At 39.6% G+C, this 27,182-nt stretch overlaps 1 long non-coding RNA gene across 2 annotated transcripts in view; it reads right to left on the bottom strand.

The window, feature by feature from the left end:
- Positions 1 to 2,443: 2,443 nt before the first annotated feature.
- The window catches only part of LOC127059336 (uncharacterized), a 49,926-nt gene continuing 25,187 nt past the window's right edge, over positions 2,444 to 27,182 (bottom strand). The window contains exons 2-4 of one of the 2 annotated variants that reach the window (XR_007777034.1): positions 10,462 to 12,660; positions 5,996 to 6,061; positions 2,444 to 2,580 (exon numbers count right to left, since the gene is read on the bottom strand). This is a non-coding gene — a long non-coding RNA (uncharacterized LOC127059336). Of the gene's footprint in view, positions 2,581 to 5,995; positions 6,062 to 9,849; positions 12,661 to 27,182 lie in introns of those variants that run through there. The other variant, XR_007777033.1, reaches the window with a different exon arrangement.

Genomic DNA, 27,182 nt, shown 5'->3' with positions numbered 1-27,182 from the left:
GGAAGAGATGAGAATCTTGACTCCATGTTCCAGAAGGCTGATTTATTATTTTATGATACATATTATATTCAAAGAAAATTATATATTAAAACTACACTAAAGAATAGAAGGATTTCATCAGAAGGCTAGAAAGGAAAGGAAAAGAATGATAATAAAATCTTGTGACTGCTCACAGCCTCAACACAGGTGGCTGTCATTGGTCATCAAGTAAAAACAACTCACATGGACCAATCAAAGATGCACCTGTTGCATTCCACAGCAGCAGATAATTATTGTTTACATTTCATTTCTGAGGCCTCTCAGCTTCTCAAGAGAAAAAATCCTGGCAAAAGGATTTTTCATAAAATATGTCTGTGACAGATGGAAGTCAGACCAATGCAGAGATCATTAATGGTTACAAAGACACATTTTAAATCATAACAGAAATTCACTAGAAAAACATAGGGAAAAAAAAAATCCATTAGTTGTTTATTGGAATTTTTGCTTGCTTTACTTTAATAAGAAGAAAAAAGTTGCAGGAAACTAGAAACTTTCACTTGAAATAAAGCCCAAACCTGTCTGTGTTTTGACTGTGCTTTCATCACTCTTTCTTGGTAATTTTTACTAAGTGACAACAGGATGCATTTGCATAGAAATATTCTAGACTTTCTTATCTAGTTCCACTAATACTAATTCCTTCTATAACTCATGTGAATTTGTTTATTAAATATTTGTAAAGCTTTTCACAGACAATTGCAAAACCAAATTATACTTGTTTTTGACCTTTTTTTGGCTAACAGATATGTCATAAGCAACACTGGACAGCCAAACTATGCAAGACACCTGCACAGACTGCAAAAGCCTTTTTCCACCACACACTGTGAGAACAAGATGAGAGGTGCAAGTCTGTCCCATTTTCAAGCCTTATTTAGCTGAGAATGAATTCCTTCTGAAAATGTCATAGTCCTTAAGTAGAAAACTGATATATCCAAGCCAGCCAGGACTGGGGCTGGAAACAGATAAGTCCATTTTCAAGAGGGCTTTTTGCTGTCCTGAGAACTAGGGAAATAAACAATTTCTCTGACAGAGAAACAAAGCCCTCCATAAGAAGAGCTTGTGGAATAGTTTAAAACACACCACATAAATGAGATATGTGCTCATGGCTGGGATAAAATACTCTTTGATGTATTTCAACAAGATGTTTGAGTCATAACTGGGAACTGTGATGAATAGCAAAGCAGCAGCTAGAAAAGATCGTGAGAAAAGGAAAGGAACACATGCCTGGCTTGGCAAAGTACAAATTTTGTCTCCTGCTACAGCCAGCCTCTACCTGAGGGTCTTTTACCCAAGTGTAAACCTCTTTAAGGCAATGGCACACTTAAATCTGAGTATTATTTTCTTCTAATAGCACTGGTATATACTGAGGTATATACCATGTGTGAACTGCTCATGACACTCAAACCTCTATTTCTTTTTGCAGTAAAGTTGAGCACTGCTATGTTTGCTTCCCCTGGATGCAAATGCTGATAAAGGGTACCTTGCAGCATGAGTTACAGAAATTCTGTCATGGACAAGACAGATTTATCTGCTTGTTCTCGCCAGTGAACTGATATAGCAAAGGAAGATGGAAAGAAAAAATAACATGAGAGGGAAGAAATGCTCTCACCTCATAAAAAAATTTTAAAAAATGTGAGACTATTTCCCAGTAAATCAGACAGAGAAACAAGGTGGACACTGCCAAAACACACAAACCACATTCCTTGCAAAGTGGCAGGACAGTGATAACTTAATTCAGCATGTGCCTGTGAGATCACAGCCAACAGCATGTTCCAGATTGACAAACTGTCAAGATATGAGATAAGTGCTTCTGTTAGCACAGGGCAGCATAAAAATGGGTGTATTATTTGTTCATCAAATAATCACAGGGGGCTTTTTGTATAAGGAAAAAAACCATCAGAACAAAACAAAAAAAAATCAAAGAAATTGGATGGGAAATCACAGTTTGCTCCTTGTAAGAGTACTATATAAACTAGTATAGCTTTTATTTAGAAAAAAAAAAAGATTTTCTTGTTTGCTTTCATAGTAATTTATTACATCTTTAAACCAGGGCCAAGGCAGAGAGTAATTTATTCATGGACCAATAAAAATCAGGGGTTCTTATAAACTTCATTGCCCTCTCATCTCCTTCTGTGCCTCAGTTAGCATTCCTAGTTTTTCACCTAAGGAAGTACAGTGTCTCAACATGTCTGGCAGACCCAGAGCCATCTGCCACAATAACAGTTGATACTCTGTAAGACCTTCCATGCTTCACAAACCCAAAGTAATATGTAAATGTATTGTATGTGAATTATATATATAAATATGTTGATGTATAGATATGATAATTTACATATAATGATAATTCATGATGTTTTGGGCTTGAAGATAAGGAATGTGGTAAATGATTCAGGCATCACACAGAAAGTAGGCAAAATAGTTTAACTTGTTCACCAGTGACTGGAGCAATGGGATGGATGGAGGGGCTCCTCAATAAGTTTGCTGATGATACAAAGCTGGGAGGAGAGACAAATACCCGAGTGCTGTGCAGCCATGCAGCAAGACCTGGACAACAAGGAGAAGAGATGGTCAGAGAAGAGCCTAACAAAATTCAACAAAGGCAAATGCAGGGCTCTTTCCCAGGGCAGGAATAATCCCATGCACCAAGAGAGGCTGGAGGCTGACCTGCTGGGAAGCAACTCTGCCAAAAAAAGCCTGGGGGTTTTGGCAGACAACAAGCTGTCCATGAGCCAGCAGTGCCCTTGTGGCCAAGAGGGCCAGTGGTATCCTGGGGTTCATTAGGAAGAGCACTGCCAGCAGGTCAAGGGATGCAATCCTGCCCCCCTGCTCAGCCCTGTATGCAGTTCTGGGCTCCCCAGAACAAGAGAGACATGGAGCTTCTGGAGCAGGTCCAGCAGAGAGCTACTGGGGGATGACAGGGGGACTGGAGCATTGCTCCTGAGAGAATAGTTTCAGAGAGTTAAGCCTGTTCAGCCTTGAGAAGAAACAACTGAAAGATAAACTCATCAATGTCTGTCAGTATCTGAAGGGAGGCTGTCAGGAGGATGGAGCCAGGCTCTGCTCAGGGTGCCAAGCAATAGGGCAAGAGGCAGTGTGGACACAGATATCCAAGAGCAGTGTGGACACAATCCTGTACAACTCACTCTACGAAGACCCTGCTTGAACAGGAAGGTTGGATCACATGACCCAGGTCCCTTCCACCTTTACCCATTCTGGGATCCTGTGAAAAATCGTGGTATTGCCTGATCTAATATTTTGCAACCTCTTGTGTTTAGTATGCCTGCCTCCATAAAACTATTCCATATCTGTAACTGTCCCTAAAACATACTCTGTTTCCATGATGGTTTTCCCCAAACTTGCTGGTCCACAGGCAATAAAAATAAACAAGTAATCCACTTCAGATTTTCTTATAGACCTGGGGAAGAAAATACATCTGCAGAAAGTGAAATAAGACAGTTTCAGAACTTGTAATGTGGGGCACTCTGGGCTACAATTGTGGCAATGAGCAAAAGTGGCTCTGTTGAATTCTCATCTGGCAGCATTTCCCTTAGCATTGTGCTGATCTAAAGATCTACACTGACTTCAGTTCTGATACCAAAGAACTTACGTCACTCACCATGACTGCATGCAATCACAATTTTCTAGGAATCACTGTAAACAAGACCATACAGGAATGACTCCTGCTTTTCAATTCAGATATTACTTAGGTAATCTTTGAAGATTTCCTATTCAGTATTCTGGTCCACAATTTTCTAGGAATCACAGCAAACAAGACCATACAGAAAAGACTCCTGCTTTTCAATGCAGGTGTAACTTAAAGTAAGCTTTGAGGATATCCTACTCATTGTTCAGGTCCACTCCAAGCTTGCTTCATTTGGAGAATTTGACAAATGTTGTTTCAAATCTCTGTTGCTGCTATTTCTTCCAAGAATTCTGATCTTATCAGAGCAAGACCATGCCCAATGTGACAAATCATGAGCCTGCAGAGCAGATGTTATTCACTGAATTTGAAAGTCACCTTTGATCAAGCAGCGTGGGTATTGCCAGGAAGAGTATAAGCCTTCTACAAGGACAAAGTTCATCTGTAACATCAGGGCCACGAGCCAAAAGAACAATTTTGCCCTTACTCTCTCAGGAAACTGATTTGTCTTAATAATAATCCCTGCTGTGCTGAATCTTAATTACAGAGCAAGTAGATTACAACATCACTAAGGGAACACATATGGGTCATTAATTTCTCCATATAAAAGTTTATAGCTTACTCATTGCACATGTTATTTTAAGGTAGCTGAATACATAGATACAAATATTTTCAGGAATGAGGCTCTAGCTATTACCCATGGGACAGTTTTATTTGCAGTCACTGTGACAACAGCTATGGCAGGAAAATTTGAGAATCCTCAGGAACTTCAGACAGCCTGTATAAGTGCTTTTAAGTCTGAGCTATAAACAAGTCTCTGTTACTGAGCTACGTCCAAACCCTGCGAACTGCTGATGGCAGAGCCTTTGCAGCCTCGCCCTCCTGCACTTGCAGCCGAGGAGCTGGGGCTGCTGCCCTGCCTCCTGCCAGCACTGCCACACCAGAGGGAGCTCAGAAGGCACCTGAGACACAGCATGCCCGTGTATCTATTGATGAACACACACACATTGCATTTATTTGCCTCTAAAACTATCTTCAGTGATTTAGTACTGCCAAGTTACATGTTCTAAGCCTGAACTTATGTCACTGAGATCAACTACTGGCAGAGAGACAGAGCCAGGGCAGCATGAAAGCATATTCTTAGTGCTGTTGTGTTCACTGACATGTGCAGCTTGATCACTGTCTACTCTTGTTCCCATGGCTTGTTGGGACCTGTTTCACATTAGACTGCAAGTTGCTATGAGCAAAGTGTGTGAGCACTTGGCCATACCTACAGAGCCCTGGCTTGGAGCTTAATTGTTTTTATTATAAGTAACGCATAACAAAATAAGTCACATAGCCCAAGAGAACAAAAAGCACTAGGCAATTTCTAACCAACTTGCTGATGGGAATTTTACCAACAATTCAGCAAGTGTTTGGTATGAGATACTTGACAAAAATAGAAATGTCTCATGCATCGCTGTCTATAGGCAAAGCTGCCCATGACAAACTTGAGCAGAACTCTGCTTCATGTGCAAAGGCTTTACTTCCAATTCTTTAGAACTTTTCTAATTGTCAGTAGTTTTAAATGAAAGTTATCTCTTCCACTTATTACCTGAATTGTACCTTTTCTCCCCACTATATTTCAGTCTTTGTATTCCAACCATTTCTGAGAATGAGGTTGGGAGAAGAAAACCCTGCTGTTTGGTCTCATATGAAAATATTTCAGTAGTATCCAGAGTTTTACAGTTTGAAAGGAAACATCATGCTTTTTATCTTGGTCAATAACACAAATCAAAGAGTTCTAAGTATTCTAAGAAATACTTAGAGAAATTTTGATGAAACCTCTGTGCACTATGAATATTCTTTGAATGCATTTGTTCAGTATATTATTACTGTTAGAGAATTTAACCAGGGAAAATGAGTCAGGAATCTTTTGGCTATTGGCAAAGGTATACACCCCTTGCAAATCATCAAAAATTAGGAGGCTCCAAAGCTTGTTGCTAGTGCTGATAGGTTAGTGATTTTTTTGTTCTGCTCACTGCAGGGGGTTTGGATTACCTGACCTTTAAAGGTCCCATCCAATCCAAAAAATTCTATGGTTCTATGAGTACAGGGTATGTTAACAAGATCAAGCTAACCCACAGTTTTATAATACAAAATTAATTATCTTTCATTATTTTTCTTTTTCATATAAGTTATTTCATATTCACAAATTTATTGAAAAATGTAGGCAAATTAATTTATCCTAAGAAAAAGGTAGTCAAGCTCCAACCTGATGGAGCTAGCATAATGGGTAATCTGAAAGTGTACTACAATTATGAAAAAAAAAATATATACTTGTCCTCCTCTGGTCTCATGTTCAAAATTGAAGGCATTTCCAGTCCCAGAAGAGCTCTGCTATTTCTGTAGGAAAAATAGCAACAGTTAATGGATTTTATAAATTGCTGTTTATGAACTTTAATATCTTCCCAATCAAATCTATGACTAAAACCAGTCACATCTTTCAACATCTCATCATATCTGACTCCTCCTCAGTAGTACACCACACTCAGAGGGTTGTATATAAAGATTGGGGCTGCACCTACTACAGTAAATAAAGTGCAAGCAACACAATGATTCACATCCAAACCACTGAACCCTTTTTTCTTTCCCACACCCTGTGCTATACCTTTCTGTATCTGAACAGGGAGTTTTTGGCATGGATAGGGTCTAAAATATTACAAATTTAATGCATTGAATGACACTGGGTAGTCCATAAGCCCTGGACACTTGGCCATGCTAAGTGTGCTGATAATAGAGGCAGCCCCATACTCTAAATTCAGTTCTCATTCCTGTGCACATCTTCACTCCTAACATTGGTTACCAGTATGATAAAGGCACAGAAACTGATTTTGCTCCTGACTGCAGCTGAGCTTGAAAGCAAGAAGCCTGCATGCTGGACTGGACTGGGAAAAGAAGGACACAATGGCAGTATATACACAGTAGTACAAAGTATAAATACATACATACATACATACATATATATATATATATAACATATATTTTATTTTTTAACCTTTGTGTTATTTGCACCAAGATTTCGCCTGTTTTGGAAAAATTAAGGTCCTGATTCTGATCTTACTGAACATGTGTGTTTGTGCATTGAAATGACATAAAACATCAAGATTAAAATCTCTAAAGTTGATATAAGACTATTTCTGGACATGTTAGTGAAAATGGTAAGGATACAGTAGAATTAAAGTCATAATCTCAAGAAAAGCAGCAGAATATACACAACAAAGTCTGAATTCTGTGCTACTTTCTAAATTATGAATGACAAAGATCATCAGAGCTCCAGATAACAGGTCTTTAGACATAATTTAATTCATGCAAAATATGAACCATCCAGCTTACATGGTCTGTCATTCTGGAGAGATGAGACAGTGGAGATGCTTTGGGTATATGTCTGTTTGTTTGCTGTAAAATTTAATGCTGAAAGTTTGAGAAAGACACAACGAGGTTATGGGCAAGCTGTACCTTAGAGGGATTTCAGGTGAAATCTCAAAGCCTCTGTAAATACATCTCGAGCCACAATTCTATCAGTCTTCTGTAATCTACATTCTTTTATCTACCATTGCTTCATGGTGTTTGGAGAACTGAGTACAGGTGTTATAATTGGACTAAATGCTAGCAAAACAGAGAGAAAACAAAAAAGACCCAGGGTCCTCCACGGGAGACAGGCCACAGGAAAAGCAGAATATTGTCTTTATTTCTTAACTTAGCAATTCTTGATCAACATTCTATTGAAGGCAGTGAGGCTTTCTAATTTTTGACTACATTTGTTTAAATTAAGAAATATTCCTCCTTTTTAAAAATCATTTTTATGAGTCACTGTAGACTTTGCAAGTATTGTCAGCCAAAGAGTCAGAATGCATGTCTCAGGCTCAGATGCATGTCTCCATAGAACTAACTTTCTATTATATCTCTGGAATTTATAGGGAAAAAATCACGACATTTTCAGAAATTCTATTTCTCCTATGGAGCCAGCTACAGGAGAGTTGAGAAACTAAGCACTGACTGCCTTGCACACTGTGCCTTCTTTGCAAAGGTGAGCACTCAAAAAGATAGGTCATGACTGGGCCTAAATTCGTTGTGTCAACAGCAAGACTTTCTATGTTTTAGGGCTTTTTTGGCTGCATTTCCTTATACTTCTAGGAAGTCCTGAAGATTGTAAAAAAATAATAACTCTGTATGCAAAGGATATTTGTCTGGCATTAAAAAGATTATAGGGAATTGAAAATGTATTGTACTGTTATAATAAAAATCAAATTATAATTTTATGAACCTCCCACATAATATTCAGTGCTAAGATAGAAAAGATGCTGTGTCATTGGGAAGGTCTATTATTATCATAAAAAGCACGTGTAGTGATATGCAGAGTTTTGAACACCACAATTTATTTGCCATGATTTAGGATAAGACTGAAGCATATACTCACTAGGACAAAGCTTGAATGATTTTTTGATTTGCACTTCATTAAATTTGAGGAAAACCAGCCTGTGTTTTCTTTTTCAAATTCAAGAACTGTGGTATGAAAATCGCTTTCTTTTCCTTCAGCTAAAAGGAAGAGAAGCCAGGTAGGACTTAGTACTCTCCTAGTACATATAAACCATGAATGAAAATGCAAGCTTATTTTACACTACAAAATCCATTCTAAATCATGCAAAGAACCTCTGTGAGTATCCTGTTCTCCCTTGTTTTCCTCTCCTTTTTCCTACAAAAAAAAAAAATCCTCTGAAGTTCGGTGATGATTTGGCAAAGGCTTTAAGTTCCCCATCTGGCTCAGCCTTTTCTTCCTCTCAGAGCAGAATTGCTAAGGGAACTTTTAATGCCAGACTAGTGCTCCCTGAGGGTGCTCTGACAGTGCATGTGTGACTAAATGACACATCTCACACTGCACATTTCAAATTCTGAGAACTAAAGGGACTTAATAATGTTTATTGCCTAGTTAGAGTCCTCCTCTTCTGTTTGCTTCTTCTCTCTAGGCTTCTTTTCAACCCATAAACCTATGCAAAATTGATGGATTGCACAACATTGCTGAGGAGTATAGCCATTGTTTTAGCAATGGAAGAGCTATTTTTCAAAGCACTCATCCAGAAATTTGGCTGATCACAATAGCAATCTAGGTCCCTTAGGGCATTTCCCTTTTCTTCTGTATAAGACAAGACACTGGAGAATATGTAATGAAAAAAAAAGCCAACCAATTAACAAAAACAAAAAACCTCCAAACCCCACATATGGCAAAGTTAAGCAAACAGGCATTGGAATATTTTGCTTTTGTGACTCATTATGTTCCTGAATTGGGTATGACAAGTATGCTGAAGAGAACAATTGGATGCTTGACTAGCTCTGGATGTCCTGATTTCAGTCTTATTTCAATTCAGGAGTGTACCTCTGAGATGAGTTTTCTGGTCACCCTCACTTATCAGTTACATTCACACAGGGACCAGGCTCTGAACACCCACACGAAATTTCTTTCAGATGAAACCAAACCTGGAGTGGGGCCCCAAAACATTCTCCTCCAAAGCCTAAAATATTTGGTCCACAGCCTGCAAAGCTGTAAAGGAAACTCCCCCTGAAGTCCACCTGGTGTTAGGGTCAGATCTCAGTGCACATTCCTTTGCTCTCCAGATGCTTCCCATGTGCTGCACTGACTGGCACTATGAGTGCTGCCTCCGTGGGCACACTAGGATGCAGTTTGTGCCCACAGCCATGAGAACTATTTGTGCAAGTAAGAAAGACTTTTGCCTACAACCATTCTGGGAAATCAGGCTGTGAGTGCTCCTTCAGTGGCACAGTTACTCTGCAGGTCAGTATTTCAAAGCATACGACAGAAGGCTGTAGATTAAATCAATAAAGGCAGAAACTCAGAGTGTTTAATCCTTTAAGATTTAAAGACTGCTTTTTATATGAAAATAAAAATATGTCTAACAAAAATTACTGTTCTGAGATATCCAACATTTTTCACAATTTTCATTGCTGTTCTTATATTAGGTGTATTGTACTTACACCTATCTATAGTTTCAGACTGATGAACCATCAATCCATTTGATTTAAAAGACCATTTGTAGACCCATTTTCACAGTGCTTCTATATGCCCATAGGGGGAAGATCACAACAAATGACTAAAAAACCTGATCTAAGTCTCCAGAAACCGTAAAATTTTAGTTTATTGCCAACATGATGTACCCCAAGAACAGCATTTGATGCTAGTATATATGCATGAACATGAGAAAATGATCAGAGAAAGCTGGATAAATTACTCAATGAAAGCAAGTGTCACATTTCACAAAGAAAGTTTGGCAGAAGCAAGTATTTCTGCATTCAGAAGAAAATAGAATATGTACATGTGAGTTACTTAAAAAGTTGTGGTCATAATATTTGTGCCATATTACAGACATTTTTGTGACTATGAAAGCATAGTTGTGCTGGGTTTCTTGAAAAAAATATGAAAATTAGATAAAAATGGAGTCCATATTTTCACTATCTTAGGGGACTACACAGGTAAGAGCTGAAAATAGTTACTAACAGGAAAAGTTTTGTAAAAACCTCTTGCTCCTTGCAAGAAACAGAAACAGAAGATAGTAGAGTAGAACAGTATATCAATGTGCACAGCTGATTAGGAAGAATTTTTGACTCAGGAAAATGTGTGAGGAAAAAGTGTTTCTCTGCTGCAGTCTTCTCAGAGATGTAAAGCTCTAGATTTTTAAGCAAAGATTTATGAGCAAGCAGACAGTGTACTGTAGAAATGAACTTGTGCTTACAGGAGGGAGAAGAGGGAAGAATGTAATAGGTCTTTTTCAATCCAAATATGCTGTTCTTTTCCTTGCTGAAATTAAGTTTGTAAAATAGGTCCATAGATACTGATCACTGTTTCAGAGCCAAAGCTGCAAAATCCAACATAGGATAGTGTCAAGTACAGCCAGGGGGGAGTTTACAGGAGAAGAAATATGGTTTAATGTGACTGGTTTCTCAGCTCTTTTTCAGAAGGGCACACTGAATTTTTTTCAGAAAAGCTCTAAAAAATGAAGAAAGATCAGAACACTGAAGCAGACCTTTAAGGATTCTTTCATTATCCTGTTTCAGACATTTCAAACTCCTGACAAAGGCTACTCTGAGAACAGTAAAAGTCCCACATTAATATATTTTTCTGACAAGTACTGTAGGCTGAAGCCAGAGATTAAGTTAAACTAACCTAGGTTAGTGTCTTTAGAATATTGTTTCCTTTTCCCTCAGTGATGCCATAGTAGAGACAGTGGTCAATGTAAAGAATAAAACAGGGTGATTACTCAGATTTTTGTGGTTTCAGCATTAGGCTGGAACACAGTTTCAGTGGCAAACACTGCAGGATACAATGGTGCTTTTATCAAGATGAAGAGGAATCCAAAGGTCTCCAAAGAAGAAAAAAACCCTCATATTTCAGACTTATCATATTTGTCTTTTTGATTGCACTCTAAGGTTCATTAAGTGCATTTAGGCCCTACATTTAGCTCAGGGGTTCATACAATCAGTTACACAAGAGAGCAGCCAGGCCTTAGGCACCAGGAGCAGATCAACTCTGCATCCTGAACCTTCCCAGCTGCCTTTGTTCTCCTTCTCTCCAGTTTATTAGGGCTTTGTTTACATGGAAGTGTGCTATAGGCAGTGTTTCCTTTTCATAAAATTATATTTAATAGAGTAAAATTATTAAATGGCCTTTTGGTGAAGATGCCTTGGCTGAAATTCATATATCTGAATATATGAATTTATAATTCATATATCTGATCATTGACTGATCAGGATTAGAGGTTACAAATAAAATGGGTGAAACACTATGGAATGCTCCAAGATGACTTGAAGTATTAATTAAGAATTCACACTAACGTCAGCTTTTCCTGATAATGAAAGGCATCAGTCTGTGGAGCTTACAGCTTTTTTCTTGCAACCTCTTGTTGCTTTTAGGTTAAAAACAAGAGGTTGTACTACAATATCTTAAATTTATAATGGCATTCTCGAACAAGAGCTGTCAGAAAGGCTAAGGTGCTTGCTTGTCCAATGACAAAATGTTTTGTTGATAAGACTTTTAGTAATATGTGGAAAACCTTAAATGGTATCTCTTCTGGTAATACCATAATTGCACATCCCACAAATAGTATTTGGTCCTTCAAGGCTTCAGCATGGTAAATCTTGGTGATGCATTTCCTCTTAAAACATGTCAAAAGTCCAAAGCAGAGAAAAGAAACCCACCACTTTATCAAGCATATAATTAGAATATGAGATTTCAGAGACTACCAGAATATTGACAAGTAAAAATCAATTTAATCATAATCACAGAAACTCATATTCCTTATAGTACACATCAGTGACTAGCAGAGTTAACAGTCAGTGAAGAAGTATTTCAGGTGGTGTTTCAGTTGGCCATGCAATGACATTACTACCCCTGGAGGTATTCAAAAGACATGCAGACATGGCACTTAGGGACATGCTTTAGAGCTGGACTTGGCAGTGCTGGGTTAATGGCTGAATTTGGTGGTCTTGAGGTTTTTTCTCAACCTAATGGTTCCATGATTCCACTGTCATGATGGCTTTGTAAAGGATACCATTCCAAATGCTCCTTTCTGGAACTTCACTCTAACCAGGGTCCACTGTTGGGACTATTTGGCTTGGGTAAAAAAAACCAAAAAACAACCCAAATCAACAAAAAAGAAACTCAAACATTTTCTCCTTAGGATTTGTTCTTAGAGGAACAGTTTTTGCAAGGGTAGTTGTGAGTCAGCAGAGGGACACTGAGCACTGTGACACAGCAGCCCTGCTGATGGGGTGCAGAGGCTCCCTGGGGCTCCCTGGTAACACAGCTGAAGAAGCAGCATCAGAACCTCGGCAGATGGAGTAGCAGAGACCATGACACTGGCCACAGGAGTCTTGCCAGAGCTGACTGAGATCCAGTTCCTCTCCAGTGACCTCCACAAGGCTTCTTTACCCTGCTAAGGAAAAAAATTACTCTGCATTCGTATTGAAAGCATCGATCCTTTTCATTTCCAATTCTTTGTTCATTGTTTAAAACTCACCCACCACCAGCATATTAATAAAAACTGATTAAGTATATCAATCTAGCTGCTGGCTTGTTTATGAGGCTTGTTGTTTACAAGATAGGAAATTAAACTTTGCATAGTGAGTAAAATCAGATTGTTACTATTCTAGTCATTAATTGTATTTCACTTGTAATTTTCATACTGTCAAACATGTATTCCAGTTTGCAATTAGTTTAACAGCTTTTGTTTATTCCATCATATCTAGTTTCCTCTTGATTTTAAAAATGTTTAGGTTTCCTAATCTGAATACTATAATTTCATGATAGAATTATGATTACATGGCTGATAATGCTTTCCAAGGGACTGTTTCATTATTTTGGGTAGATTGAACCAAGTGTTCTGGAAGAAAAGAGAACAGAGAATACAATATCACATACTTGATATTTTGGTGTTTTTATGGACGTCACTCATTTATTCTGACCTGGTTTCCCAAACAGCAAAACACTCCTGCTCACCTACAGCCTGGATATTCTATATGCAGAAAGAGAAATTCTGCTGGATAACCTGTCCCACACACAAGCCCACTTCCTACATACATCTGCAGTATCTCACACCCAACCACATCAGTCTGTGTCTACTTAGAAAATTACCTACCTTCTCACATTGCCTAGGCAAGCATGGGAAAATAAAGCCATAAATGTCCCTTACCCCAGTAGTCTGGCCACACAATATGCACTTCCCATTTAACTGCCCACTTTGTTTTCCACTTGAATATGAACTCCAATGTGGTCACGTTGAGAGACAAATTAAGGTTTTGCACAGATATCATTCAAAAGCCAAATATTAAGGCTATTTAATGAAGCCCCATCCTCAGAACATAATAGAAATCGTACAGATTACAAAAAATTAAGTGAAAAATTGACAAATATTACAGGCTGTATGATATTAAAATTAATCCAGCTGAGCAGAATAAATAAGGTTAGGAGCTTGATTATTATGTTCAATGCCAGAACAGCAGATCCTGATGGAGACTCCTATTTTTATAAATAATATTTATATTTCATTCAGCCACTTTTGCCTGATTTTCAAATAATTTTAAAAATCTAATGTTAAACACACTACTAAAAATTGAGTAGTTCAGGCACATAATTTGGAAGACTGAGCCAGGAGACTTCTGGATGGAGAGTTTGTCATTTAAGAATTTGGGGTTTTTTGTCATTTGGCTAAACAAATGATCCAGACAATGTAAGTATCACCAGCTGGGAAGAGCAATAATAACAACAATAATAACAATAAATTTTTAAAACCTTAAGAGAAGTATGCACTGATTTGTATTGGTACTTAAATACACAAATGAAACCCATGGAACTAAATATTCATATGGGGTCATCCTGAAACTTGAAAAAGCCTGGAAAAGGCTCCAGTGAAGGAGTTTGGTTTCTTCTGAAAGACAGTAGGAAACTCCAGCCAAGTTTTATAAGGGCTGAGTGAAACAGCCACAGTAATTGAATCTCTCTCCAGCAAAAAACCCAAGATGGCTTGTAACCCAGTATTACTGCATCAGGCCATATGTGCTGGATCATTCAAGACAGCTAAAGTAAACAGATAAGCAGGAAATCCAGTCTGACTTTAAGAATCCAGAGTGCAATCAGCTACTTCCACAAACTTAGTGAAGTGACCCAGAGCTCACCAACTGGAACAATGAAAAATGTTTATGCATTTTACTCATAAATTTTCTTTCACTGAATGCTTTGGGCATGCAAGCAAAATGCTTTGCTTGTCTGTTTGTGACTTTGGGAGAAAAAGTATTCTTAATCCATAATAAATATACATTTTAAAATCTGTTCTTTAAAAAACTCAATACATTAACAAGGAAATAGCAGCCAGTACCAAAACAAATAGGGCAGTATAGACATGCAATACCAAAATCAAAGGTAAAAGTACTGACTGAGGTGAAAAATGAACCCTTGCTGCTCGGAATCTAAAATCCTTCTAAGGGGATCAAGCGTAACCTGAGTTTGCTACTTCTGAAAATCCAGTCAGCTTGAACCTGACAAAACTGGGAACAGCCAGCATTTGACAGGAGAGGAAGGAGGTTCTCCCCATGTCCTGAACCCCTGACTGTCAGAGGTTCTTCTAGGTTTAAGTGCTGATCCTGCAGGAAAAGGCATCTTAGGAGAGCTGAAGTTCACAACAACCTTTACAAGCTCATCCCAAGCCACAGAACCACAGATATCAACCTTAAAACCTGGCGTTAAGAGCTGGGTGAAAAAAAGGGAGAAAAGTTTTAAAAAAATAATGTTTCATTTAATTTAAAGTTTTGAAGCTCCTTCTTGGTGAAACAAATTCTCTTCATTTTGGGTCTCATCCTCTTTCTCACACAGCTTTGGAAGGAGTATCCTCATTTTCTTCTTTGCAGCCAACCAAAAATGTCCTGATAACCTGGGATACTGCTCTTATTTTAGGTCACACCTGCAGTCACAGCCTATAAAGATCTTTTACCAAATGACTAAGCAGAGGCTTATATTTTATTACAGCATAGGGTGTTAATAAAATCAAAAAATATCAGTATTCTGTTTCTCAGTGATTTTTTGAAATGGATATTAATAAAAGAAATGTACTAATAAATAGAAGAAGCACAATTTTTACTTGGTTTAAGGTACATTTAGTCAGACAGCATACCTAGGTGATTGATATACAGAATTCAGTCTTGTTCAAATGGTCTGCTGAAACCAGAACAAAACATCTAAGTTGGAGCCAAAGTTAAACATTCTCTGAAAGAAACAGGAGCAAAGCTAGTTATTTGTAAGGCAGATGTTATATATTGGTATTTTTCTCACTGTAATTTATTTTGCATGGAAGCAAGCCTGCCATTTTCATACGGATCTCTGGGGTTTTTTCACCAGTTTTATGCCAGTGGGTAGTATTTACTGATGAAATGCAGTCAGAAGAGCTTTCTGTGTAATTGCACTTTCAGTGAAGCAGTCAGATCCCCTTCTTCAGCACTTGCTTGCTCTCACACCCACATATTCCTATTCGTATGCAGTGTCTTATCTCCTGCTGTCTGGCCTGTGAATTATGTGTCTGCTTTTATGTTCTCTGCCAGTGTTTGCTCATCACTGGTTGGTCATTTTTCACCTCCTGAGCTACACAGTCATCACTGTTACCACTTGTAATTCCATGATAGAAAATGAAATGTCCCTTCACTTCAATATTTAACCCTGTTTGTGCTAAAGGAGTTTGAGGACTATTCTAATCACAACATTGTGGGTATTTTTTTTTTTTCCTAATCAAGATCAATCTAAAGCTGAAAAACTTGGTAACACTTCTGTGGTGTATTGTTAGTAAAATTATCAGAGTAAGCAACAGTCTTGGCCTCTGTCTATGAAATACTGGGCCACAGCAGATCACTGTGAGGTTAAGTCTGCTCTTCCATACTAGGGTGCACAGCAGGTTGAGTGGGGGAGAGACAAATTAAATGGAGATGCACACAAGTGTGTGCGAATTAGAGAACACTGCAGGGCAGCAAATGGCTCCCTGAAAGCAGCAAGAAGCACTTAATCAGAGGAACCATGTGAGCCACAGGAATGACTTGCTCCCTTAGCTGGGAGATGTGACAGCCTCTGCTCCCATGCTGCCATTAAGGCATCATAAACACCCCCCTATTCTCTGCCATGCAGCACTGAGAATCAGACACTGGTGAAGTGACTGTCTTCCTGGTATTGCTGCCAAAAATACTTCAAGGGCATGTATGAATGGAGGAAAAAACCCAGCAGCTTGCTTTGCAGACTGAATTACCAGCACAAAAATGCATGCATTTTAATGAAAATTCTGTTCACATAGCCAAGTGTTCAAGAAATTGAAATACCTTTGGGATTTCCAGTAGTATATCCTAGGAGGCTCCCTCTGTTTATTGTGACTTTCATGAATAAATTAATTGCTGACAAATTTATCACACATTGTGTGCACAGATCTTCAATCCTCTTTGGCTGTGCATTTCTTTAAAGCACTTTGTTCTTGACAATACCAGAAAAGTCTCTAGGCATGCCAGAAACAGTAACATTCATGCAAATTCCTTGGCCCCAGCTGAAAGTCAACAGAAAAAAAGACAGTTTGCCATTTGCTAGTAAAACATCAATATTATTTACAAAGGAAAAAACAGACATAAATAACTACTTATTTATGAAATGCTGAGTCATGGAACCAGATATGCCAGAAACCTTGCCAATATATATTTCCCATCCTGTTTGTTTTATTTTTTTTAACTGAAAATTGATTGAGAGAAATGAATACATTCTCCACATCACAGACTCTTTGGCAGCAGTTACTAGAAAAAGATTGATCGCATGAGAACAAACCTATCTCCATCTGGGAAATGGGTTCCATGGGTTCCATGCCCATGGCAGGAGGGCTGGAACCAGATGAACTTTAAGGTCCCTTCCAGCCTGAAGCATTGTATGACTGTATTGAATTACAGTTTGACAGCCCACTTTGCACAGCAAACCCCAGACCAGGTGGGACTCCAGCTGCAGTGAGGCTGTCTGACCTGACCCCAGGGTCCAGCCACACCCCTCCAGGGGATGGCTCTGGGGGGAAAGAAATCCCCTCTTGCCCAGCCAGGGCTGGAGCAGCCTGTTAACATGGGGGAAGCTGAGCTGATCAGAGGCACAATCACATGGTCAACTACCACGACAAAGCTGCCCAGTCCTCAGATAGCCACAGGTTTAGAAAGGTACGTGCTGGGTGGAAATCATGGGTCCTTATTTCCACCCAAGGGAAAAAAGCACCTGAGGCAATGTCAGAGGAATGCCATACAGGACAACTGCTGCAACACCTCCAGTTAGAGATTAAAGAAGCACAAAAGCAGAAAAAACAGAGGTTGAAAGTTGCTTTTTTGCATGTTGGAGCTAAATCACAAGTCACTCGGCAACTTGTTTCTCAGGAGGTCTCTGGGAACAATCAGTGGATTTGCTGCTGGGAAGTACAAAAGGTAACACATTCACAGCTATGGCTGCCATTCCTGAAGTGGCTGCACAGCCAGCCATGGTCCATAAGCCCTGTGTATACAGTGCTGAAACCGCCCTTTGTTTCCTGAGAGCTGGAATTAGGGTGAGAGTGTTCAGGCAAAGACTGTCTGGTCTGAATTAAAGACCAACACTATAGAAGTGAACATGCAAAAATTCATTGTCATTTTCTGCATGTGCAGCAGTTAAGTATTCATCCCCAACCTTGTGAGCCTGAAAATGTACTGGAAGCCCAATTGTACAAAACAACTGGAACAGTGCCTTGTACTGCTTTAAAATGTAGCTGTGCAGCTAAACAGTGCTGCTGGTGGGACCCTTTTTGCAGAGCTAAAACAAAGGGCTGTGGGCACACACAGCAACCTGTGGGCAAGACACCTTGGGTTTTGGGCAAGTGACCTGTGCTGCCAACACTCTGCTGACCAGGGACTCGTTTTTAGCTGTATGGAGAGAGGAGTGCCCTGAATAAGGCTTGCTCCTTGCAAATAGACCCACCTGAAAATGTACGAGTCATGGGGTTTACAGAGCAAAAGTCCAGACAAATCCAGGAATTTTAATATGGTTTGAAAGGCTCCAAGGGGACATGTACTTGTTTTTTCTACCATTCAGAACCTAGAAGCATCTTCCATAGTCCCAGTAAAAGGCCTTAATTTTTCACCTTTCAGCTCACTGGAGTGCAGACAGGCCACCTTTAACCACACATGTTTACATTTTGTTATTAAAAAATATGTGCCATTCTGGTCACCTATTCAAACACTTCACAACAACAACCTAAAATTTGAAAAATTCTCCTCACATGACACATGAATTTTCCTGAGGGCTGAAAGATTTTTAGAACATGTCTTTCACATGAGCACTCCATTGCCAAATATCACCTTCTGTTATCTGCAATTTTGGAGGATGTGATTGAGTTCCACTGCCCTTGAAGAGAAGAAAAACAAGCTGTTTTTCTCTAGCTCTGGAGACTGAAACCACTGAAAAAACATGGTTTCCTAACAAAAGAGCCAATTTCTATCATGAACATCTTGAAAACAAATCCCAAACCTTTCATCACCTTGAATATATTCTAGATTAGGCAAACCTATTTTATCTCGCACTTGTTATTTTGATTTCATAAATATCATGGGTTCAAAACTGCTGGGCAAATAAAAAAATAGATAAAAAGGAAAAGGAAATCACAGCAAAGAAAGCTGATGGAATGTTCTATTGTGCTGAGATATGGAGAAATATAAAAACAAGCTCTTCCCTACCCCAGTGGGCTGATTCCTGGTGCCTGGGTTTATGTACCAGTCATGGCTCTTCCAGCTTTGCAAAGGGCAAACACAGTGAGCCCTTGCCTTTCCCTCCCCTCTCTGCTAAGGGGGACAGTCACAGCAGGGAGAGGGTGGCACAGTTTGGGGGGCAGCAAGGCCTGGGAACCCCCAGATCCCCAGGGATGCCTCTCCCAGCTGGCTCCCCCCTCAAGGATTCCACTGTGCCTGCACATCATTTCCCACTGCTGCTGTAAGGCTCTGGAGTGCTTTGATGGGGGCACCTGGCAAAGTATCACCTTCAGGAGGTGAGCAAGGGGGAGAAGTCATTCCACCTGCATAAGGCATAATTCCAGGTAAAGCTCTCTGTGCTGTTGAGTAAACAGTCTGGCTTATCCTGTGCAATTGCTTCCTATCACCCTGTGAGATAAGGACTGGGGCAGTCCATAGGGACAGTCACCCAAAGTATTTTCCAGTGCATAACAGATAAGACAAAATTGAAGCCAAAAGAGATTACATTTCATTTCCTTGCTGCTGCCAGGAGTTGTGATCCAGGGTGAAAGATTGTGTGTGTGCATACACATCCACATCCTCTGTGCTGCAGGGACTGGTCAGTGTCCCATGTTGACAGTAATTGCTGTTTCGCCTTTCAGGACAAAAACTCCAGAAAGGAGAATGCACTGAAGCATGGTTTTAGTCTGGGGATGCAATTACATACTTCCACTTCCACCTTCTTCTTTTTTTTTTCCAATTCAGTAGCTTTCTAGCAAGTTCTACAAGTGCTAAAACATGTCAAATCAACAGCATGCAGCTGTGGACATGCACCTCTGAAAAGTGAAAGAAGCCTTTGTTCCTGAGCCACTTGTAACCAAAATGCAAAATGTAATTGTGAAAAAGGAATATGAAAACCAGACCTTTACATGATATATTGCCTTACATTATGCAAAGGTTAAAATCACAGATTTAGAAGGTTAGTTTTCAGTAATTAGACAAATCCTTTTCCAGGCAAGAACAACACGTTCTGAACAAATTATTACTGCAAATGCTGTATCTATACTGTTCTCATCTTCCCTTTCAATGTTTTTCATTCAAAATAACTTTTATAATTTCCTTTTTAAAAAAAAAAGTACTTCAGAAGTAATAAATACTCTAGAACGACACGAAACTATCTTTCATGGTTCAGCTTTCATCATTCAACTACTCTCAAAAAGAGTAAAAAAAAATCTCACACAACATTTAAATTAAAATATGATGTTACTATTAAAGAGCATGAATGGGAAAGCACCCCGGTTGGATGAAAATCCCTTGAGCTATTATAACTTTCTCTAATTCATCAGACATTAAATACTGCAGCACAAAACTAATTTCATGCTGCCACACAAATCAGCGTGTCATGCTCACATCACTACATATGCTTAAGTAAATGTTCACTTGATACAAAGTGTATGCTACATTATTTTTTAAAAAGCATGTAGAAATGCATGTATATACAATATGTGGCATTTCATGTCATTACAGCTGAGCTGAATTCCGCATGAAAATTGGGATTCTCCTAGATTTTAAACATCTGCAAGAATCATTTCAGCCCACAAATGTCAGCCCCACAGTCAAGAGCTCAAAGGAGAGCTTTAAAGCAGGGATTCAGTTTACCCATCATGTACTTTCACTTCATTAAAATATTTTTCTTCATTTGCAGTAAGCATCTAAAACAGAGAAACATATTTCCAAACAGAGATGAGGTAATTTTATACATCTTTACCAGCTATCTCTTTTTTTTAATATACATTGGTAAAGATGACTTTTTAGCTTTAGATTGTTCTCACCAATCATTAACAAATGTCATCCTACCTGAGATGTTTCTCAATAAATGTGTACTTTAGATTTTTCTAGGAAATATTTATTGGAAAATGTATATATATATATATATATATATATATATATATATACACCTATCTATCTATTTATCTATCTATCTATCTATAAAAATACATATAAAATATATTTATTGTATTTAAAACCATGCTTTTTTATAAGATGTATTATATGTACATCAATGAATCCAAGACAGCTTCAGTTTTCATTGTGGGTTTTTTTTTGTATTTTTTGCCCATTAGTCCACTTCTATTCCTGAATTTATTAAAGCAATCTCTCAAGGTATTGTTTATAAATTCCAAAACAGCTTTTATTTTCTTATATCCTTTTAGGTAAAAGCTTTTTTTCCTTACTCTTTTCATATTCCATGGAGATTTTTAAAAATTTCAAGTTTATCTAATTGTTCATTTAAAATTTTCTGTTGACTTGTGTTCAGCTTTGTATTTAGTTTTCATGCCATGTGGATAAACGACAATAATTCCAGAAAGCTCCCAGTTTTATCAACACCACCAGCACGTACTGAAGTCCCATTTGTTATAACCATGATCATTATTAGTTTGTCCTGTTCCAGTGAAAATTCCCAGAGGGAGCCCAAAGTGCACGGCAAAGGCTACAAAGGTTTTATTTTGGAACTTGTTTGCGGGTTGCCATCTCTTGGGGACACTATCCAGCCATCAACACTCCACAGCAAAGTTCAGCTGTCACATTCTCAGCAGGACCAGGAGCAGCATGGGGTGGGCCAGGAGATCCACACACTGTGGAACTTCGCGGCAGGGGAAGGGACAGGGTGTCCCACCTACCCTGTCCCCAACTGCACTGCATGGAGAAGTCACAACCTGTGAACTAGAATGGGCTCCCTTCCTGGATGTGGCATTTGAGATGTCCTACACACATCAGAACAATCTGTACCAAAATGCTTGAACTTAAATTGCTTAGCTGGACTTATCTTGAACTACACTTCAGTTTCACAGCAGAATGCACTTAGTTAGGTTATGGAGTCAGTGTGGGAGAGCCAGGCTGCTGTTAGAGATGGATAATGAGATGATTGGCTCTCGCAATTTAGGGATAACTCTTGTGTGAATATTAAGAAAAGTTTTAGTGATGTATAGTTATGTTATTGTAGTTTAGGTGCCCTCTGTTTTCCCCATAGTTCCCTTTCCCCCCTCGTATTGTTGCCATCAGACAGCCTGGGTTGTCTAGGACAGGTAAAAAGAAGGCTGCACATGTGTCCCTTGCATGGGGTAGTTGGGAATGGAAAAGCTTGGTGCTTAGGGGGAGCAGCATGGCAACACCTGACCTCCAATCCAGTTACAAGAAAGCAGTCTCCACTGATAAAAGGCTGTCAGGGTCTCTAGCTGGTCAGAGTGATCCCGAGAAAAGTTCGAAAGTCTCTTTTCCCAGCCCAGCACTTAAAGAAGGAGTCAGGGCTCTTCATTTCTTGGTCTCAAGGTTGTTTATTGCATCTTATCTATAAAATTCTTTCTCCTGTCCACCCGAGGTCCATCCAGCAGGACAGCCAGAGGCACTCTGCCTGCCCCCAGGGTGGTGTTATGTTTATATACTAAAAACTACGTGTACAATATTTACAATTACTTTCCAATACCTATCACCTATGTTAGACAGTGAGCTTCTACTCTAAACCAATCTAAATGTGCCAACATCACCAGTGAAGATGGAGGTAGAGAAGAAGAAGAAGAAAGGCTAGACATGCCCAAATCCCTCCATCTTGTCCCCAAAAACCCCTATACTAAAAATCCTAAAACCTACATTTACACCCTGTGACAACTTCATTATTACACTACTTAAACTGCTGTGGCTTTTAGGTCTTCATGTAAAGGTGGCAATTTGTTCCATGGTTCATAATCAAACCCACTGGTGTTCTGGGCTGTGTGCCAGGGTCTCTGAGCCCCCTAGCAGGGGTCCCAGCAACTCTGGACACCCAGAGGGATGTCCTGAGTTCTGACAAATGGCAAAGAAGAGCTGACTGACAGACTTTGGGAGGAGCCAGGGCTGGCTGATGCAACCCTCAGGGGTATAAAAGACTGAGCATCCATCTTGAAGATGAACCGGCCACGTGGTATCCACGAGGCAGTTCCCAGCACTGTGAATTTTCCTTTTGTAGTCCTTTTGTTGTATTTTTGTCAAGGTTCGATAAACCTCTTTAAATTTTCAAAGTGAGCTATTGTTTCTCACACTACCTTCCTTCCAATGTATTCTGCTCATTATCCACTATGGTGGGTATTGTGGCATTGAAATTTCATTTTTGCAATGATTCAGCTCTTATATTGGGAGCTGCATTTTTTATATAGTTCTTCTTCCCCCTGCATTTCTTCATGAGCTTCATTCAAAGTCCTGAATGAGAGCACTGCCCAAATTAAGGTACAATACTTTTTTTAATAAAAACATTTTTCAACAATGGTTTTGGCTGCCTTTATAAGAGAAGTTTTAACAAACAAAAGAGAACATGCGCAGCCATTCAATCCATTGTAAGGAGAACAAACAGAGACAATGCTAACAGGTACATACTACTCTGGATGTCTCCTCTGCCCACTAAAGTCAGGATTTTTTTAAAAAAAATATGTATTTTCTTCTTCTCTAAATGAACATGTAGCATGCTTAATATCAAAGGTTAACCCTCTATCCTACAGTACAATCATTTGTGTTTACATAATGAGTTTTAGTACTATTGTCTGTACTATCATTAGACCTATACCTCTCAGAGACTTCTAATTTTTACTCTTTGCTTTAGTAAATATTGGCTATCTGTAACTATTTTTTATACCCAGACATGCATTGGGAACTTATGCATTTGGCATAAACAGAAAGCCTTGTACTATAGAGAAGACACGGAGAGTTATGTAGTATAATAATCAGAATGTGAAATTTGGGATTATGTGCATAGTGAGAAAATAAATACTGAAAGCAAAACAATAAATATTTTTAAAAGATTACCTTGAAACATGAACAGATAGCTAGCTTATTTGATTAAAATGAGTGCATGAAAGCATTTTATAGTTTTTGTAAATGAGATGATCTGTGTAAGTACACTTTTAGCCTTAGAGAAATAACAGCCTGAGGTTGTTTTTGACTCCCTGGGATAACAGATGACTTAAACATCCTCCTTCACTACCTTTAATGGTTGAATTGGATAGCTTCCTGTCTATCAGAAAGAAACCTTTCCCCATGGATCTCTTCTTTCATAAAGGTCAGCACAGCCTCTTTTGCCTTTGTCACTTTAACCAAAAAAAAAAAAAGTCAGTAATTGGACTAGTATATTTGCTAACCTTTGACTTCCTAGGGGTTTTTTGGCCCCTTTTTAAATGAACTAAAAAAAAAAGAAAGAAGACCAAATGAGAGAAAGCTATTTCTCATTGAAAGTGTTTGCTTTATGATTTTGTAATATTTCTATAACAACAATCCTCAAGAAAAAACAACCCACCCATATCAGTATTTTGCAAATATTTCTTCCCTTGTCAGACAAAATGTTATTTTTACCTAACAATTAAGGCACTTGATAAGATGCTTCTAACAGATATTTCTTCCCATGCAACTCATTTGTCATAGGATTGCTAACATTAAAAAGAGGATAAATTACTCTTTAATTTAAGGGCTGTTTTCAGTGTAACAAACTGGCTGAAGAAAAATCTGAGTGCACTTCCCATTGCTGGGCATGACACATTTTAAATGCATTTTGGTTGTATACAGTCTTCCAGCTTTTTGCATTAGCTGTCAACCATAAGTTGGCTATAAATTCTAGCCACACATTAATTGGTGTCTGAGCTTACTAGTAATGCACTTGGTATTTTTAAGAATCAGTCATAATTCGTACAGCATGCAAATCTAACAAAGCAAATCTAACAAAGAAGCCTGAATATATTCTTGCTCAGTGTAATTTGAGGGGACACTGTAAGGCAGATGCAAATGTCAATATTATTCTCTGCATGTAAATATTCCCTTTGTTTGCATAATCCTCATGGGTATCATGTTTCAGTATTTGGCTTCTTCTAGCAGACCAAAGGGCAAAGTGGTGGAGAGATCTACAGTAAGGTACAGCATGAGAAGCAGTTGAAAAAAAAAAGAGGTTTTTGATCTTGGCAAAAGTCACCTAATTCAGTTTCTGGTTATGATTAGGTCAGTTTTACATATGTCAAGTGACATTTTTAAGAGCCAAAGAAAGAAGATACTGCCTAGTGCTTCACTCTTCTCCCACTACAGCACAAGGAAGACACCCTAACTCCACCCTGGAGTGTGACGCAGCAAGTGTTTGTACATCCACACGCATTCACACCCCTCTACAAATAAATGAAAACCATACTCTAGAAGCCAGAGCATTTCCCCTGCCTTAAGACAAAGTTTTTCATTCACTCTTTTAGCCAGCTCTTAATGCCCCTCAGCCCTGGCAGTCGTGTCCAGGCTCAGGCCAACACGTCTGACTGGACATACACAGTGGATCCCAGCGGTGAGGCAGCTGTGTGAGGGACCTCATCCATGTCTGTAACTGCAGGGAGGGGTGTCAAGAGCATGGATCCATGGATCTTGTAGTACTCTCCACTCAGTAGTGCCAAGCAACAGGACAAGAGGCAATGGGCAGAAACTTGTGCACAGGAAATTCCACCTGAATGTGAGCGAGAATTCGACTGTGCAGGTCTCCGAGCACTGGAACACCTTATCTGGAGAGGCTGTGCAGTCTCCTTCACTGGAGATGGTCAAAAACCATCTGGACACAATCCTGGGCCATGTGCTCTGGGATGACCCTGCTTCACCAGGGAGGCTGGACCAGATGACCCACTGTGATCCCTTCCAACCTGACCCATCCTGAGATTCTGTAACTGAGGGGTTTTGGCTCTCTTTCACACACATTACTGTCAAATCCTGAAGAACAGTGGTTTTTGCTTTGTAAAATCCAGTGATGCAATAAACAGTCATTTTCCCTACAAAAATTAGACTGTTCTTGCTAGAAATTGTTGACTTTAAAACAACAGCATTTTTATATTTTGTTGATTTAAAAGTTTTCCAAAAAATTCATTCAGGCTTCCCTGCTTGCAGACCTGTCTCAGATTCTGGACACTTGTTGACTCAGAAACTTTCCTGGAAAGGCATCTTCACAGACCCCTCAGGGTACAGCCTCGCTCAGTTAGCTCCACATTTCCAGCACGGGATTCAGTTTAAGCTTCCAGTTCAACCAGCAGCTCCAGCTGACCTCCTTAAGGTACACTTACTTGCCAAAGGATGTTTTTTTAGCACCAGTATTTTTTAGTATCACTGACTTTTACTTGAGATCAGTTAACTTTCATTGCAGTCAATTTCAAAACTCCAAGTTGTTCTGAAATCCTTTATCACCCACCCACTATCTGACTTTATGGGTCTGGGTTTTTTCCATGTAGCACCAGCATTCCTAGAAGAATCAGAGGCTTTGTTGTTTTGTTAGTGTTTCAGTCAGTAGGAAGTATCTCTTTTCACACGCGACTCAATGATCCAGAAAGGATCCTTACTTTCTGTTGCACTGCCAGGTGTTGCATATTTTAATTCCAGTTTCACCCCCCAGTTTGCCTCCTGTATTTATTGCTTCAGCTCAGCCGAACTATAAACTGCAGCTGCAGATGAGGGGCAGCATCCTCTGCCCATCATCCCAGCAGGGCTACCAGCAGCGAGGCACCCGTGTCTCTGCACGGCCACCGCAGGCTTCCTTCGCGCTGCCCTGATTCCTCAGCACGGGCGCAGAGAGAGGAGGAGGATGAGGATGAGGATGAGGATGAGGATGAGGATGAGGATGAGGATGAGGATGAGGATGAGGATGAGGATGAGGATGAGGATGAGGATGAGGACGAGGATGAGGACGAGGACGAGGAGGTGGCGCTGGCAGCCGGGGTGGATGGGAGCGTGTCCTCGCTGCCCTGATGTGATGGGGCACGGCAAGCGGCTCCGAGGGTAAAACCCCGCCTTGGCCAGCGGCACGGGCAGCGTCTCGGGCAGGGCTCAGCCTGCGGCTTTTCCCAGCGTTTCTTTCCTGCTGACGTTTTAAAGACAGTTCTGGCTCCCTCTGGTGGAGCATGAGCCATAGGCAAGGTTTTGCCATGCGCTGGTTACATGTTTGCACGTTCCCAGCCCTAAATTTTACAGAACAATAAGATAGACTCTTCCATTAAACAGATTAAAAGGACCTCGCGGTCTGATTTCCACAACGATAGTTCCTTTAGCTGCACTGTCTTCCTACCCTAAACCACCACAGTCACCAACATAATGCTCCAATTCTTCATGAGCTTTCAGCGAAGCTCCAGAAGGCTCCTTTCCTTCCTCAGCACTTTCCTGGCTCTTCCTATCTGACACTCAC

This window comes from Serinus canaria, chromosome 2 (genome assembly GCF_022539315.1).
Source record: "Serinus canaria isolate serCan28SL12 chromosome 2, serCan2020, whole genome shotgun sequence".
Classification (NCBI taxonomy): domain Eukaryota; kingdom Metazoa; phylum Chordata; class Aves; order Passeriformes; family Fringillidae; genus Serinus; species Serinus canaria.
The sequence above is the reverse complement of the archived record's forward strand: the minus strand, read 5'-3'. Positions and strand labels throughout refer to the sequence as shown.